Here is a 16460-nt window from a genome sequence, read left to right on the forward strand (position 1 = left end):
ACTTTTCATATGAACGAAGTCCCCCTTGTCCACACTTAGGATGTTAGATCCTAGTTAGAAATTCGCTGAATCATTCGCGAACGGTCGTTCCCGATCTCTACGCCTGTCCTAGTTTTGATTTTTGCAAATTCCGCGATTTATCTACTGGGCTTACTCTTATAAGGCACAAAATCTATTTTCCATTTTTTCCAAAAGTTTCTCGGTAGAGGGAGTCTAACCCCAGCAGCAGTACTCCTTGAAATTGCTTCTTCTCCACTGAATCAACGGCTTGTTGGTGTTAATGGTACTTATATTAATATATATATATATTTATTACAACAAATCGTATTCTCCCCAAATTTCTTGGTATACATATATTTTTTTACAATTACTGTATTGCCAAATTTTTCGTCCCGAATTCATATGTTCAAAACGAATTATATATAGTATGACGTTCCGTATTACTACCGAATCACGATCCATTGACCGGATTTTTGACCGAAATCCATTTTCACAAATCTGTATAATACCCGTACGTATCCCTATCACGAATTGCTAACTAGGTGTTAAATATCCTATGAAGTCCCCAAATCCCAGAGGATTGAATCCCCAATAATAGGATTCCAAACTTATGGAGAACCTTCCAAAACACAACCCCAAAAATTGTAGCCATTTTATTCCCATGTTTCATGAGCTTTCCCACATCCATTACAGGGAGGAAGCAAAATGGACAACATGCTCAGAGATTGGTGCCCTACGGGGGGACCTAAATACAACCAAAAAACTTTCTGCAAAAACACGTTACAGATACCCTTAAACTTAGAAAAACAATGCCTCTCAGCTATGCACAAGTTCCCCGCAAGTAGAGAAGTTGGATTGTATGCTGATGAAGTACAGAAAAGTTTGGTTATCCATATCAAACAAGAAAAGGAATGAATGGAAACAGATGTAAAACTCTATTACTCCACATTAGGAGTAACTTTTCGTGTAACTGAGAATGAAGAAGTGCACTTAAGATTCTGTCTCATGGAAGTGTGCTACTGATATTGTTCCGAGTAATGAGAGGCTTGCCAGGCCAATGCAGCATACTGGTGCGCAATGCAAAACTTCCCAGCAAAGTGTGGAAAGTACAACACATATGTTGATGGAGTGTTCTTTCTCAATCGCAATACAGCTATCAATTCCTGGAGCAAGAAGAAGCGTACAAGGAGCTAATAATTCCATTTTTGATTGGATCCAAAGCTGGTTTGAGGATGATATGAATAAACTAGATGAAGACTGGACAACTAAGATGGCACATACGGTCTGGGAGATTTGGAAGGCAAGATGTCGAAATGTGTTTGACAATATCACGCCAAACCACATCACAGTGATAAGAAATATTCAGCAGCTTAATTCGACCACTGGCAGGAAAATGAGAAAGATGAATGTCTGTGAAAACATGACAGACATAAGCAATATCCCAGTTCAAACTAATTGGATACCACCTGAAAGTCCATTCTATTCAATATGTTGTGATGCAGCTTTTAAAAAAACTGATTTGAACCATTCTGGCATTGGACTACTCCTCCGATATTTTGCAGGGCAGTTTGAACAAGCTCAATGCACCTATGCAGACATACACCTGAATGCGGAGCAAGTTGAATGCGAGGGACTGCTGAAAGCTATAGAGTGGGCAGAAGAGTTACATCTGCAGCATGTATGCTTGGAACTTGATGCGCAAGCTGTGGTAGAAGCAGTGACTCAAGACTTGGAAAAGGTAGCTTGGGAGAATCAATCCATTGTTTTACAGATTAGGTCTAAACTTTGCCATCATCCAACACGGAGATGCAAATTCATTAGGAGTAAAAATAACAAGCCAGCAGATAGCCTGGCAAAGCATTCTAGAATTTTTAAAATTAGTAGGTCTTGGATGGGTTTACCACCAAATTTCATTGCTAATGTAATACAGGCAGAGGAAAACTCAGTACTTCTATTTCATCAAGCAATAAAATCTTTCTCCTTGCATCAAAAAAAAAAAAAAGATTCTGTCTCATGGACCTCGAATTTGAGAATTTGTTTATGATGGCTTCCTAGTTTGCCATGTGCTTTATCCAATGTCCTGGGGAATTTGTCGAATGGAACTAGCTCCGTTCCGCAAAAAGACAATAACACAGAATCAAAATAGTAAATGATATGTTAAAATTAGAATGAAATCCCTGAGAATGGTAAGAAAATAAAAAATATATATCATAATACCAAGAATGTTATAAAAGGAAGTTTATTAGTTACATGCTCACTTTAATGGGATCCCATTATTTGGACACCAAGTATGTAAGTCTAAAGTCCCACATCTTTGTAAATATACACTTATAAATAAAGTTTCTCCCTTCTTATTCCCCTCTATTTTATGTCTTTTGTTCGCTGTCTTCTATAATCACAAGACGTTATCAGCATGCTCTACGATGAGCTTTGGAGTCACTGTTAAGAAACAAAAGCATAGAAGATTAACTCATCTGTACTAAACTTTTCCGTTTGGTTTGATTTTAGTTTTTTTAATTTTTCTTATTTGATTTGATTTGTTAAACATATCTTAACTATGTTTCACTGGAATTTTTTTTAGGTTGATTTAACTATTATGGTCTCTTACATGGCGACCAGAGAGAGCACATAGTTAACTACCCGTGAAAGGGTGAACAGACGCTTGCATATTCGGGCTACAGACTCCTGTTATCTCGACGGGATCATAAGAACTAAACTGATAGAAGGCCACCAACCACCTACACAACGCGTCACTCTTTGTTGCACAGAGTTTGTTTTCTTTATTTTCTGTCTTTGAATCTTACGCTGTCTTCTTAACTTAATTAATTTTATTTTGTTTTCGGAAAATGACTATATTATGGCCAATAATACCTTCTCTTTTGGATGGCTATTTTTTTGGGTGCAGCTAAAATCTTTTAGATTAATCTTAAAAATATTGGTTCATAATTATGGGTCGTGGGTGATCGATTTTACCAAGTAAATTGATCTCCTTTCTTCTCTAATCTTTTTACATAGAGAAAGAAAAACAAAATCCATCAAACGATGGTTTACGGTTTCTATTATCCTAATGAAACTGTAATAGTGTTGTCGTAATCTGACTACCTTTACAGTAATGCATCATATGCATGGTTGAAAAACCTACGACCAATTAAATTTGGTATCTTTATCCGCTGGATTTAGATCATGTGATTTTATTTTTGGTTTCCATTTATTTACAAGAAACCATCCGTCATACGTAAGATGGATTTTCCATATGCGGTGATGAAAATGACGATATCCTTTATTCGTTGGTACAATACTATTAATTGTACAAACCAATTGATATTGGTTTTGTCCCATCTCTTTTCTATAATAGATGTAAAAATTGGCTTTTTAAGAACATTTAGCCAGCTTTGGTTATTGATTTAAAGAAATATTCATCAACCAAAAGGTAGATTTTTCTTTACAAAGAATACGATAGTGATTTCTTTATTTTTCTCAAAAGAATCATTTAAACCAACTGGAATTAGATTTCTCTAAGGATCCTAAAAGGATGAAATTGATTATTACGTATTCACAATTGCAAACACCAATTGCCGCATTCCCAAGGGATATTGAGCAATTTTTTTATATTATTGTTTTTTTTTTCCTAATGCTACTTCCAAAATTCAGACCGTTCAACTTGATGTTGGAATATGGTAGGACATAAAAGATCAACGGGTACACCCGGCTTGTTAGCCAATATCGTTAGTCCTTGTAGTGATTATATTGATCTTGATTTAATTTTCTTTTGACAAAGAAAGTGTTCATCACTTCAATCTAAATCATTATCTTGTTGGCCCTTGAGGTCATGAAGTTATTGGAGATTTGTTTGCATATTTTCAATGCTTTTGATTTTGACTTATAATTTTTATTTTATTTTCAAAAACCAATCCATGGTTGATCGTTATATGTATGTCTATATATATATATATATTAATGTCGAAAGACATATCCTCGAAAAGATAAATCAATATAATAAATATAGTAAATGATTTCTATATAATAAATACCTAACTAATTAGTATTTCACACTAATTGATGATAATGAATGATTTATTAATTGCTCATAATAATGTTTGTTCACTAATTGCTCATAATAAATAATCTATTAATTCTTTTCATTATAAATTTTTTCTTAATTAAACATGATAAATAATGTTTGATGATAAGAGAATCGGGCCGTACCGGACCATGTGCAGCCCTAGTTTCCGATGTACGTTAATGTGCCGAGCTATGTAGAAAAAAGCAATTGAATGATCGGAAATTATAAACTAAAGCTCAAATTTATTCTAATGGGAAAACATCAGGTTTAGCTATAATTAGTGAGAAAATGACAAAAGCATACATATATGTAATATTAAATTTTCTAATTAGTATTATTACTAAAAAGTATTATTTTTCTTAACCACTTTTTAAAAATCAATAATTGCTTAATATTTATTGTTGATAAATTAAAGTATATTTCAATGATAAAGTATAACATAAAATGTAATTTGATATTAAAAATAATTATCTTTAAAAAAATAAAATAAAACGAATAAAAATTGGTGATATATAGATTCAAGGATAATTGTTGTCGGTTATAAAAAAAGATGGGATAGAATTGGAAAATAAAATATGAAATTAGGGTGAACTATATCATTTGCTTTTGAAGCTTTTAAAAGCTCCTTCTCCTCCGCTTTTAAAATTATAGATTTTGGAAGTGTTTTGCATAAAAAACACTTAATGAAATCTCTGTTAAACACTAGGATGAAAAAAATATTACTATAAATATGTTTTCAAAGTACTTTTTTTTGAAAGAAAAAAGCAGTATCAAACTTAGTTAGATTGGCCAACAATTATATAAGTGGGCCATAATGACGGTGGCAAGTATTGGTGCCCGGTGAGTAATTTCGCATCGTCTCACGTATTTCTTGATAAATGGTTTCACGTTATTTTTATTCAATGATGATGGATAACAGAGTTTATTGTTAGTAGAGCGTATTGTTATTGTTCGTAGAGCGTATTGTCATGATTTTAATATTTTTATGCAAAAAATAACCTCATATTTGGAAGCGTAATGTAGTAGAATGTAATGGATGACTCGCTACCGATAATGTCCTCACTTAGCCATTGCGGTCATCTGACAGTATGGGGTTTTCAATGGCTAGCGTTGCGGTTATCCATCCCAGGATTACTCAATACCGAGCATGCTTAACTGTAGAGATTTTTTGCCAAATATGAAACCAACTATGTTGAAAGGTCTCAGTGTTAGGAAAGGACAAACCATTACCTATATTCCATTTGACGAATCCTATCTGCCGAGTCGGAGTACTATAGTACCACCAACTTAATTTGGATCCGCCCTCGACTCCGGAATATGTTCAATCCTTGACTCTGGCATTTTTTCTCACTCATGAGACCCTTTCCAGACACAATCCGTCAAGCATACTCTTTAACCCTCGGCAGGTAACCCGTGGTCGACTATAATACCATTTGTAAGGACCCGATCCTCCGCGAATATTGCCCCCACTTAGTCACTGCGGTTATCCGAAAGTGTGGGATTTTCAACTGATACTGATGCAGTCATCCATCAGCAGTTTTCTGGAAGGTAGACATACCTAGATTACTCTCACCCGAGAACGCAAAATACAGGGCTTTTTACCAAATTTGGATCCAACTATGTTGAAAAGTCCACAGTGTTACGAAAGGACAAGTCATTACCTATATTCCGTTCGGTGAACTCTTCCCAACGAATTGAATTATGTACATAATATATCTGGAAAATTTGAAAAACTAGAAATATATCGTATATGATTAAAATGGTTGCCATCGGAAATGACTTAACATTTTAAAATATTATAGCTTAAGTGAATGAATTATCTTTTTATTATGTCAATGGAATAGTAAAAACATAAATTACGTTATGTATTGCTGATTCAATTCCGGGTTTTACTCTTTTTAGACTATTCTTAAAGGGGAAAAACACAACAAGGATCCGAACATTGTTAATATCTACACAATTATTCTTGAGAAGAATGAGTTCAGATGCTGCAATTTTGTTACAACTTACATAGTTTAATGTTTTGGTACCGCTCGGCTGTTAGAGTATGTGGCGCGATAAACCACATATGTATAGCTAGGGATAGTCCCTCATGGAATAAAGAGGAATACATGTGGAGTTTAATAAGCTTGGAAATCTCCATACATAGCACCAAGGCATTTTAGTGAAAAACCCCACACCTCTTATCCCAAGGCGGTCAAATGGGGTTCGGGGTTATGAGGTCGGGCCCTGAGTAGTGTCTGATGGTTAGTGAAGATCCTAACAAGTGGTTGCGGATGTCACCCGGTTTAGGGTGCAAGTGGAGTCAGACTCAAGGTGAAGCAGACAAGGCCCAAAATTGTACTAGCGTGCAAGGTGGAGTTAGTGTCTCACCCATTAACTCAAGTGGAGCAGGATTCTAGATCGACAAGGAGATGCTCAAGGTTGAACTGATGCTTAAGGTGGAGTTAATGTCACACATTAATTCTCAAGTGGAAAAGGATTTTAGGTGGGCAAGAAAATGCTCAAGGTGGAGTTAGTACTTTCCTTCTCATTAACTCAAGGTGGAGTAGGATTCCAAGGCGCGTAGTGACAATAATCATGATCGATGGGTAGTATATACAGATGGTAATCATATGATGGAGTCTGATTGGACTGGTGAAGTGGTCAAATCTCGCCAAGATGGAGATTGTTGGAGTATGTGGCGCGAAAAACCACATATGTATATTTAGGGATAGTCCCACATGGAAGAAAGAGGAGTACATGTGGAGCTTAATAAGCTTGGGCATCTCCTTATGTAGCACCGAGGCCTTTTATATTAAAACCACACACCTCTTATCCCAAAGTGGTCAAGTAGGGATAACATCAGTGCTATGTGGTTGGCCCATATATAGTAGGTTCATATGGTCCATGAAGATCCTAACATCCTTCACTAAAATAAGGAAGATGCAGAAAGTTAATACCATTTCAAAGGATCGATAAGATATCTTTGTCAACTAAAAAACATATAAAATAACGTTTTTTTGGGGGGGACAAAATATGTAAAAATTAATTCCGATATAATTTCATGGCTGGATTGAGGATGCAACTCGAGAAAGAATAGTCATGGTATGCGAAAATGTCAAGGCGGAAAATGATGAAAAGGATTTGTGGAGTAAAGAATAAAAATATTTATCGGGTTTTTCTTTACTTTTGTAATGATAAGAAGGGTAAACTTGATATTAATAAATATTATACTCCCTCCGTCCGACTTTACTTACCTAAATTGTGTTTTTTTAGTAAAATTGTACCAAAAAATTGGTATATATTCCATTAAAATTTCATAATTATCTAGAAAGAAACAAAAACTAGAATATGAAAACTAGTGTATTAAACAAACATTTGGAAGATCGATGGTGTATGTGGGAGTAATTTGAATTTCTTTCAAGTTTTTGCAAAATCCAAATTAGGCAAGTAAACTTGGACGGAGGGAGTATTTAATATTCATATATGTCGGAAAATGCATAATGCCCGTGCTGAAGCCCTAGTTTCATAATAAAGTATATGTCTCGAATTAATCGGATAATATTTTAAGAAACTTGTTTTCATACGTGAGACGAAAATATTTCCGCCATAATCAGGGGAAGACTATACACTACCAGATGTTGATGCTCATCAACTCAATAGTTATATAAATTTCTCCCCCATCATGATCAAATCAACAAAAGGCTGCCATCTTAAATAAGGCGCGAAAATATTTCATTATGATTTTTATAAGCTTATGCCTCTTGGAAAGGCAAATCCAATCACATCTAAAAAAAACACGCAGCATTTATAAGAGGCTACAGATAGTGCTCCAATAGAGTCTACCAAAAATCCCACATTCTCATAGTTCATATTTCCTCACTGGAAGATGGGGAGATTATATTGCCTGCGGGCGCTAGTACCATCAATTATTTGAATTTTTTTCAAGATATGCATACACTTGAGAATTGTGTAGGATCGTCATTAATATGTTGTTGAATATTAATATAAAGTAGTTACTGAATATATCAACATATGTGATTGGTTGGCATCCATTCCAAATTAGATTGGATTATTTTTATTTCTTGGTTGACGCAATATAAGGATCCTAGATAGACTTGACAACATAAGAGTGCCAAGCCTGAAAATTACAGGTTGGTGTTAGTCATATTGCGTGTTTAGAAAAATAAATCGTTTTAAAAGCGATTAAGGGTTATATGTTCAAACCCCAAGATTGGTTCAATATTACATTGTTCACCCTATGTAATGCTTTTGGCGTGGTAGTCCTTGAAGGATTCGTATTGCATTTACAAAAGAAATGTGGTTGGGAACATATTCAAATTTGTTATCCTTGTAGTAGGATTTTAAAATTATATTATGGCAGTCACCTGATTCGATTATGTCAGGTTGAACAATCCTCTATGTGTTTTTAGAATTTAGTATAAAACCAAGAATCCGGATTAATTAGTTGATTCTATCAACTTTTTGGGTCTCTTGAGGAGTCCTTAAAAACACACGCTTTAGCAGCATATATTTTATTTTATTTTTCATTCTTTCTTAAATCTGCAGTTAGAATTATGCTAGCTTAAACTCGTCCTTGAGATATACTAGATTTATTGTTTTGATGGTTGCTTTTACTCGTATAGTTGAGTTAGCATCCTTAAATCGTCAAAAGTTGTACTCTTTTTCCTTCGTTTCAGGTTTTGTCCTATGTGGTTTTTCTGACAAAGTTTAACGAGGCAACGTCTCGTTGACATTTGATTTTTATTTAACATGTTGATATTGTGCTCTTTTTCCTACGTCCAATTTTTTTCCATTGGGTTTTATTGGCAAGGTTTTAATGAGGCAATTTAATTCAACACAATGGTCATCCAAGGGGGAGTTGTATATATTTTGGTTATTTAGTGGATGCCCACATTTGATGAAACCAAATCCACTTAGTCATCTCCTAAGAATTTGGATTTCATTCTCACTAATACGATTTTTGTTCACGTATGATAAGGTATTCATATCTGGGCACTTTGTTGAAGAAACTACATCAACTATTTATGCAAATCATCTCTAAGAAATTAGCAATCCAAGACACAATTACTTACTGTATTGAAATAAACATGAAGACTCGAGAGCACTACTATTAGAAGACTAACACAAAAGAAGATTTCATCAACTGGCAGATTTCTCACCAAATCATTGATATCTCCAGCATTCAAGATATTCGTCTATCGAAATTGGGAAGTGTCGACTCGAAGATTTGCAAGCCAATATTTAATTAAAGTACTTATCAGGGGGAGCATCATAGTTAAAGGTATTTTACCGGACTATCATTTTGTACTCTTTTTCCTTCATCAAGGTTTTTCTCACTGGGTTTTCCTTGTCAAGGTTTTAACGAGGCAACATATGCATGTCCATCTCTGTTCTAAATTTTCTCATAATTGTACTATTTTCCCTTCGTTCAGGTTTTGTCCCTTTGGATTTTCCTGACAAGGTTTTAATGAGGCAATTGCTTAGATACAGTGGCCATCTAGAGGGAGTGTTATAAATGGAAGTTTATTAGGTAGATGCCCACTTTAGTGGGACCCCGTTACTTGGGCACCAAGTATGTAACTCTATAAATAGAGTCCCAAACCTTTGTAAATATACACTTATGAATAAAGTTTCTCCCTTCTTCTTCTCCTCTACTTTATGTCTTTTGTTCTCTGTCTTCTATATCACAAGAAAGAAAATGAGTCATGTTATTAGGAGGGAAAGAACGGATTTGAGGAGGGAAAGAAAATGATTAAATTTTGGTCAATGTCGAATCAAAACTAAACAAAATAAATGGAAATAAATAATTTTTAAATTATCTTAAATTACTATATGTACCCTCAGCAACATCGTCTTCTTTCATCAGAAGATTGAAAACTAGTTAAAGTAAAATACTCCCTCCGTCCTAAATTAACAGTCCGCTTTGACTTTATCAAGGTATTAAGGAAATCGTATAAAATGTCATGACTAGCCCTTGACTAGCCTATTTTATGTTATGTTATTACCAAAACCAAATTTATTAGTGTTAAAAATCTAAATTGGATAGTATTATTATTTTAGGAAATATTTTAAGAAATATTGCTTTTATTATGAAATCCACAATATAAGATTTTTTTTTTCCTCCATTTGATTTTGGTTTCCTGCACTAAAACTTTGGAGCCTTGGGAATTTTTATTTGAGAGGGAGAAAAATTGAAATTGTAGATTATTTCCTCTTTAGATATACTCGACCATAAATTTGAGATTTTGTCATAAATTTTTTTTGATCCTTTCTCATGTATATATCCATGTTAACCCGCACCCATTAGTAGAAATTTTATAACTATCCATAAATGTTTTTATTTAAAAAAGGAATGACAATTAATACAAAGATATTGAGTAAGTTTTTTTCCTCATATATGATGATAATATTTAAAATTTTGAATTAAGTTGGGTATATTTGATAGTTTAAGGGAAAAATATGTGTAAAAATAGAACGCACAGACTAAAATAGAAATTAGGACATAATTTCGGACAGATGGAGTACCATTTTCGTTGCTTATCTTCAACTATTCCTATCATAAATGGCACCGTTTGATAAACCTATGGTGATTAAACAGTCTTAGAAATCAAAAAGTAATCAACCAACACTTTTTTTTCTAATCAGAAAAAGTAATCAACTAAGCCTTTTAAAATTGTATATTCACAATTTCTCCACATTTTCCGTTCATGTCTCCAACTACCAGAAGAAAAATCAAAAGAGATGTATGATGGTCAAGAGCAAAGCTTAAATGGCTTATTTAAAATCTCTTTACTGACTAAAATAATTTTGATTGTTCAAGAGCAAAGCTTAAATGGCTTATTTAAAATCTCTTTACTGACTAAAATAATTTTGATTGTTCAAATCATATAATCCAACGGAAACAACATTCTTTACTAACTAAGAGTTCAACAGTTGGATTCGTGAAATACCATGTTAGCTTTGGAGGTTTATCCAATTCCTTCTTTGGCACGGACAACTGTGCAACATGAATTTCATACATTATTTTATCCAATTTTTAGAAAGCGTTATCATTTCTGTTCAATTGCAATAAGCTTTACTGTTTAAAAATAAAAGTGTAAGGTTTGGATGTCGATTTCGCGATCTGGTTCGTGTTATTTGCTAGGTAAGAAAATTAGGGTTTATAGGAAACCTGTAAGGGTCGGGTTGATTTTAGGTTTCATTTGGCTTAGATTCAAGGATATTTCATATATTTCAGTATTTTTGTAAAAAGTCAATCCCTCCTCCTAAATTGTAACTCCCTCCTCTTAATCCTTCCCTCCTCAAATCCGTTCTTTCTCTCCTATTAGCATGACTCAAGAAAATATGCTCATATTTTAAGAACGCGCGATTGGGGGATATTGAAATTAATTGGGGATAGAGGAAAAGGGCAAAAACGGAATCCAAATATCAAATCAGGATCACCCCTCATCTAAGGATGTTACCTAATACCTAATCTACCCTCACTAATCAGGTTTAGTGATTAATTATAATTAGGAAAAATCTTAAGTATTTGTTAAATGGAAAAAGTATTTGAAATGGAACATTTTTTTGGTGAAAACGGAGGATGATTGTGAAGAGAGAATTGTTGTTAAGAGGTTCAAAATTTGATTTTTTTTCTTTGAATCCACCATTTTTGCAGCTGAAAAAGCTCGGTGCCCGCATGGACGTAGTATGAATACAATGCCGGAAGCAGCCATACCGGCATGGTTTTCCTACCACGTCCATGTCGGCGCTGAGCTTATCCGCCATTTTGAAATTCAAACCTGCATAGTATTCAACCAAAAAACTATGTCGATATGCTATGCAGGGGGGCGGGGGGAGGGGGCGTAGCCCCTTCCAGAATATTTTTTTGGTTTTGAAATTCAAAACCTATTCCGTTTTGAATTTTTTTCTGGTTTTAACCAGTCTTCCGGCACAGTTAATTAATTCTCGAGCATGCCGGTACTGCTACCGGCATAGTATGTTGCTTAAATTTTTTTTTTCCGGCACATGATGTAAAGTATTCAGGAAACTTAAATTTTTTTCACTTGACTATCGACATTGATAGATTTCTATCGAGCATGCCGACATTTAGTTACGACATTGAATGTTAGTTACCAAGCATGCCGACACCGTTTCCCGGCATGGTCTTCATCACTTCAGGTGATGTAAAAAAATATTTCCGACATGGTCTTTAACACTACCGGCATGGTTTTTATCACTTCCGACATTTTCTTCATCATTACCGGCATGGTCTTCATCACTTCCGGCATGTCTTCATCACTACCGGCATGATCTTCATCACTTCCGGCATGGTCTTCATCACTTCTGAATGTAAAAAAAAAAAGAAGAAATCGTTTTCAAAGTGAGAAGCCGGCAGAGAAGGATAAGAGAATTTGAAATGAAGTGGGGAAAATTTAGAATTTGAAAGGGAATGGGGAATATTTGGGTATCAAAACCCTAACCTCAAAGAGATTAATAAGAAGTGAAGATGGAAATGGGGGATATGATTTTGTTTTTTGATTTTAAGTTTTTAGATTTTTATTTTGAGGGAAAGTTGTTTTAGTATTTTTGCCCCCCAAAAACACCCCTTAGCAAATACTATTGGTTGGGGGAAGTAATTTTTATTGTATATATAATTTAAGTACAAATTGTTGGCCTCACATTGAAAATTAGGCCAGAAACTTGAATTCTAGAGCTCCTGAACTCCTACCAATAGAAATCGAGGGTTTCCGATTTATGTGCCAATTCTTCGGGCACACCAAATACCAGTGGTGAAGTCATCCCTACACGCCCAGAACATAACCTGTCACTCATCTCTTCCATCCTAATACTAAATCTCATAGAAACCCTGAGAAACCCTACTAAAACTCTAAAGAAAAATGGTTAAAAAAAAGCCGAGATATACAACCTTCTCCAACACCATCACTGACAACAGATGAAGCCTGTCATAATCGTTATTTGCGTACAAACATAATCAGAAATAAACGCCAGGTCCCAATGTATCTGTTATCTATCAATCAAGGTATGTATATCGATCCAAAATTGGGTTTCTTTTCTCATCGATCCAAACTTGGGTTCTTTTCTCACTTTTCTTATAAATCTAAGCGTGTTTCTTTCCTCTTTCCTCACTTTACGTATAAAATCCAAGCTCGAAAGTTTTCTCATATAATTTGATTTCTTTTTTTAATGTTCCCTGTACTTGATCATATATGTACTAGGATTTAATACACTAACCCTATTGTAACAATAAACAGATCATTGTCGCGCTCATGAAGGGCAGTACCTTTTGAAGCGTGTGTTTATTAAGTTTTCTCATATGGTTTGATTTTCTTTTTTATGTACATAGAAATTGTGCCTACTGTTCTGTAGGCCTATACCTTCCGAAGCGTGTGTTTATTAAGTTTACATGCCATTCTTGCAGTGAGTATTATTTTGGATAATGACATGAGCTTAGTGTCAAATTTGTATTCGCATTCAAAGATTGCAACAAACAACATAAGTAATGGTATAGTTCATCTAATGTGAACACAAGGATTGATAATAGATATGGAAAATGACTTAGGGTAGATACCGTTCATGTATAAAATTAGGCGCTCTGATTTGCTGGGATAGCATAATGGCCCTTTCAATTTTAAGAACAACAACGTATGGTGAAGGTATCAACTATCAATTGTCATAAAAAGTGTTTCTGTAGTTTTTAAGGTTCTCTTTTTGTTATCATTGTACCTTTTACTCTCCTTATTATACACTTTCCCCATTTTTGCATATGGCTGCTTTTGTTACAGGTGACAGTGAATTATTGTCATCTCCTTCATGTAGACCTAGATACTAATACAACAAAATTCAAAAATCGTATGCCTCTTTTATCCCACGTGTCTTGCAATTTGTATGTTCTACACTATGTATCGGTGGAAAACTTGATGGACTTATCATAAAATAACGTTACTAGAAGGTAATAGTAGATGTTCAAGAACAAGAATACAAGATACAGTTGAACCGTGTTTTCTAAATACTATTTTTGCCTCTTACTGTCTATTAGTGTAGTAATTGCTTTTAGAAGACAAATTACGTTACGAATTTTCGAGATTTTCACCTGTTACGGTCCCTTTCTAAGATAATATAATTGGGATGTAAAACCTGGACTAAGAAGCTCCTGCGTAAAGGTAGTACGGGAGGAAAGGGCCAGGAGAGCTGGAAAGCTTCTGAAGATGTACCATGTGTTGTGAAAGGTCTGATGATGAATCATAGTGTAAGGAAAGGTCTACTGACAGCAAGATGCACATAACACTAATATTAATTAATGATATTTTTTATACTGATGATCGTTTTGCCATGAGAATTTGATATTTTAACTTGGCATATGTGATAACTTCCGGGGTTGAGAGTTGGGATTATATTGTACTGCACTTGATTAGCTCCCAACTTAGATGTTTTGAAGGTCATCCTGTTGATTTATGGTCTTTGTCCCACACTTCACATATTATATTGTAAAAATTAACTCAATAAGCAAAGTCCGATTCATTTATCGTGGAAGATTTTCATGTAACGGAGTTTGATTGGGAGTAAGTGCTGCAATACTAAGATAAATATGCTGGGTTTTTTTTAACGAGTGTTCACTTATAGCAACTACGCGTAAAAATGCATTTGTCCACTTTTTGTTTCTTTTACAATTATATTTCAAACTATGATCTAAGTTACGAAGACATTATCTATGCTACTGCTTGGTATCTGGAGGCCATAAGGAAGAGTATCTTTTATGCAATTTTGTTCACTTGGGATTATGCTGTGTTGAATTATGAAGAGTTAGGACAACCAAATTCACGCCGTGCGATACATGGGCGCTGGGCGCACTACTAAATAAGCTGTTTGACATATTTTTGTTATTCTCTCATTGAAAATTTCTTTTGACCCGGTATTGTTTATTTGTTCTACTAAAGATGCATGGTCGCCACTACTCATGTAATTTATGATTTGGAATTTTTAAGTTCACAGGTTACCATCTTCATTGTCTACCGCACGCAATAGTACCATTGTCACCACTACCTGGGGCCAAGGCCACCTCAATCACCTTCATTTGAGATCTTGGTATACCCTAACTATATACTCATTTTATTTTATATGTTTCTTTTATTTTTAGAATCCATATTCATATTCTCTTTTGATTTGATTTTAGTTAAGTTTTTGATCATCTATATTAACGAGACATATTTGATGAGGAAAACATTTCGAAAAAATAACATATATCAAATCAGTTTATTTGTCTCGAGCTCTCTGAACTAAGTAGTGCAGTTGGAAAATAAGATATCATCATTTTCATGCTTTATTACAAAGTGACTTATTGAAATTATCAAATTTAAATCGTGTGTTAGCCATTTATAAAACTCAAAAGAGTTCATCATTGTGATCTTCTTCACTAATGGGTGTTTTCTTTAAAAAAAATAAAAAAATAAATAATGGGTGTTTCAGTAAATGATATTTACATTCAATTATTAAGAAGATCATCTCATTCTTGAACATGTATTATGCCTAAGGCGTGTGCTTTTAGAAGATGATGAGGATACTCAAGAAGATAATGAAATGGCAGTTGACATAGATGAAAAAAGAAGATGACGAGGATGAAAAATATGATGAAGATGATCAAAATGTTTGAGTAGAGTGCCTACGATCCTCTTGGTAATTTGGGTAGGATTACTTTATTATTAGTTTCATTTTTAGCTATTCTTTCTTAGTAATTTGGGTAGTTTGATTCTTAATGATTCTTTCTGAGTTGATTTCAGTAAAATTACTTTCTTATTGATTTGATTCTTAATGATTATTTTGAGAAACTTGATTATTTTCAGTACTTTTGATTAAATATCAAGTAAATGTTTGAGTGTAGTTAATGAAATCCTTAGCACTTTCAAATGTATTCATATATTCTGAAGTATGCCAGACAAACTCATTTCTAATATATACAAAATTTATGCAGCATGTATTTTACAATATGTTTGGATGTATCTGGGATTTTTACAATATGTTTGTAGTTTCTTACAAATCCTTAAATTGTTGATGCACGCAGGTTGTCTTTGCTGTAGTTTACTTTTAACCTCAAAATCCTTGCGTCAGCTACATTAAATATATTTGATTGTTAATCAATGGTTGGTTCTCAATGTATGCTTAATTAACTTAATCCCGTGCAACGCACGGGAAAAACACTAGCCCCCAATTAGTTTCAATATCCCCAATCGCGTGTTCTATTTTAAATTCCCCTCTTGTATTAAACTCAAAAGGTAATCTATCAAAACTCTGCACTCTTGGATTCCTTCCGGGATCATCATTTTTTGCAGCCAGAAACCCCGTAAAGTAAGATCCTGCAGAGTGCAAACATAGTCCAATTGTGTCAAAGACT

The 16460-nt window shown here is 34.2% G+C and overlaps 1 long non-coding RNA gene and 1 pseudogene across 2 annotated transcripts; one reads left to right on the forward strand and one right to left on the reverse strand.

Annotated features, from left to right (window-relative positions):
• Window positions 1-1505: 1505 nt before the first annotated feature.
• Window positions 1506-16460, reverse strand: part of LOC113324788 — a 28584-nt pseudogene continuing 13629 nt past the window's right edge.
• On the forward strand, window positions 12755-15932 carry LOC113321444. Of its 2 annotated transcripts, none has more exons than XR_003346662.1 (3): window positions 12755-13094; window positions 15058-15157; window positions 15604-15932. It is a non-coding gene; the product is annotated as an uncharacterized LOC113321444 (long non-coding RNA). The 2 variants fall into 2 exon arrangements; XR_003346663.1 differs by having other exon boundaries at window positions 15065-15157.

This window comes from Papaver somniferum, chromosome 11 (genome assembly GCF_003573695.1).
Source record: "Papaver somniferum cultivar HN1 chromosome 11, ASM357369v1, whole genome shotgun sequence".
In the NCBI taxonomy this organism is placed as follows: domain Eukaryota; kingdom Viridiplantae; phylum Streptophyta; class Magnoliopsida; order Ranunculales; family Papaveraceae; genus Papaver; species Papaver somniferum.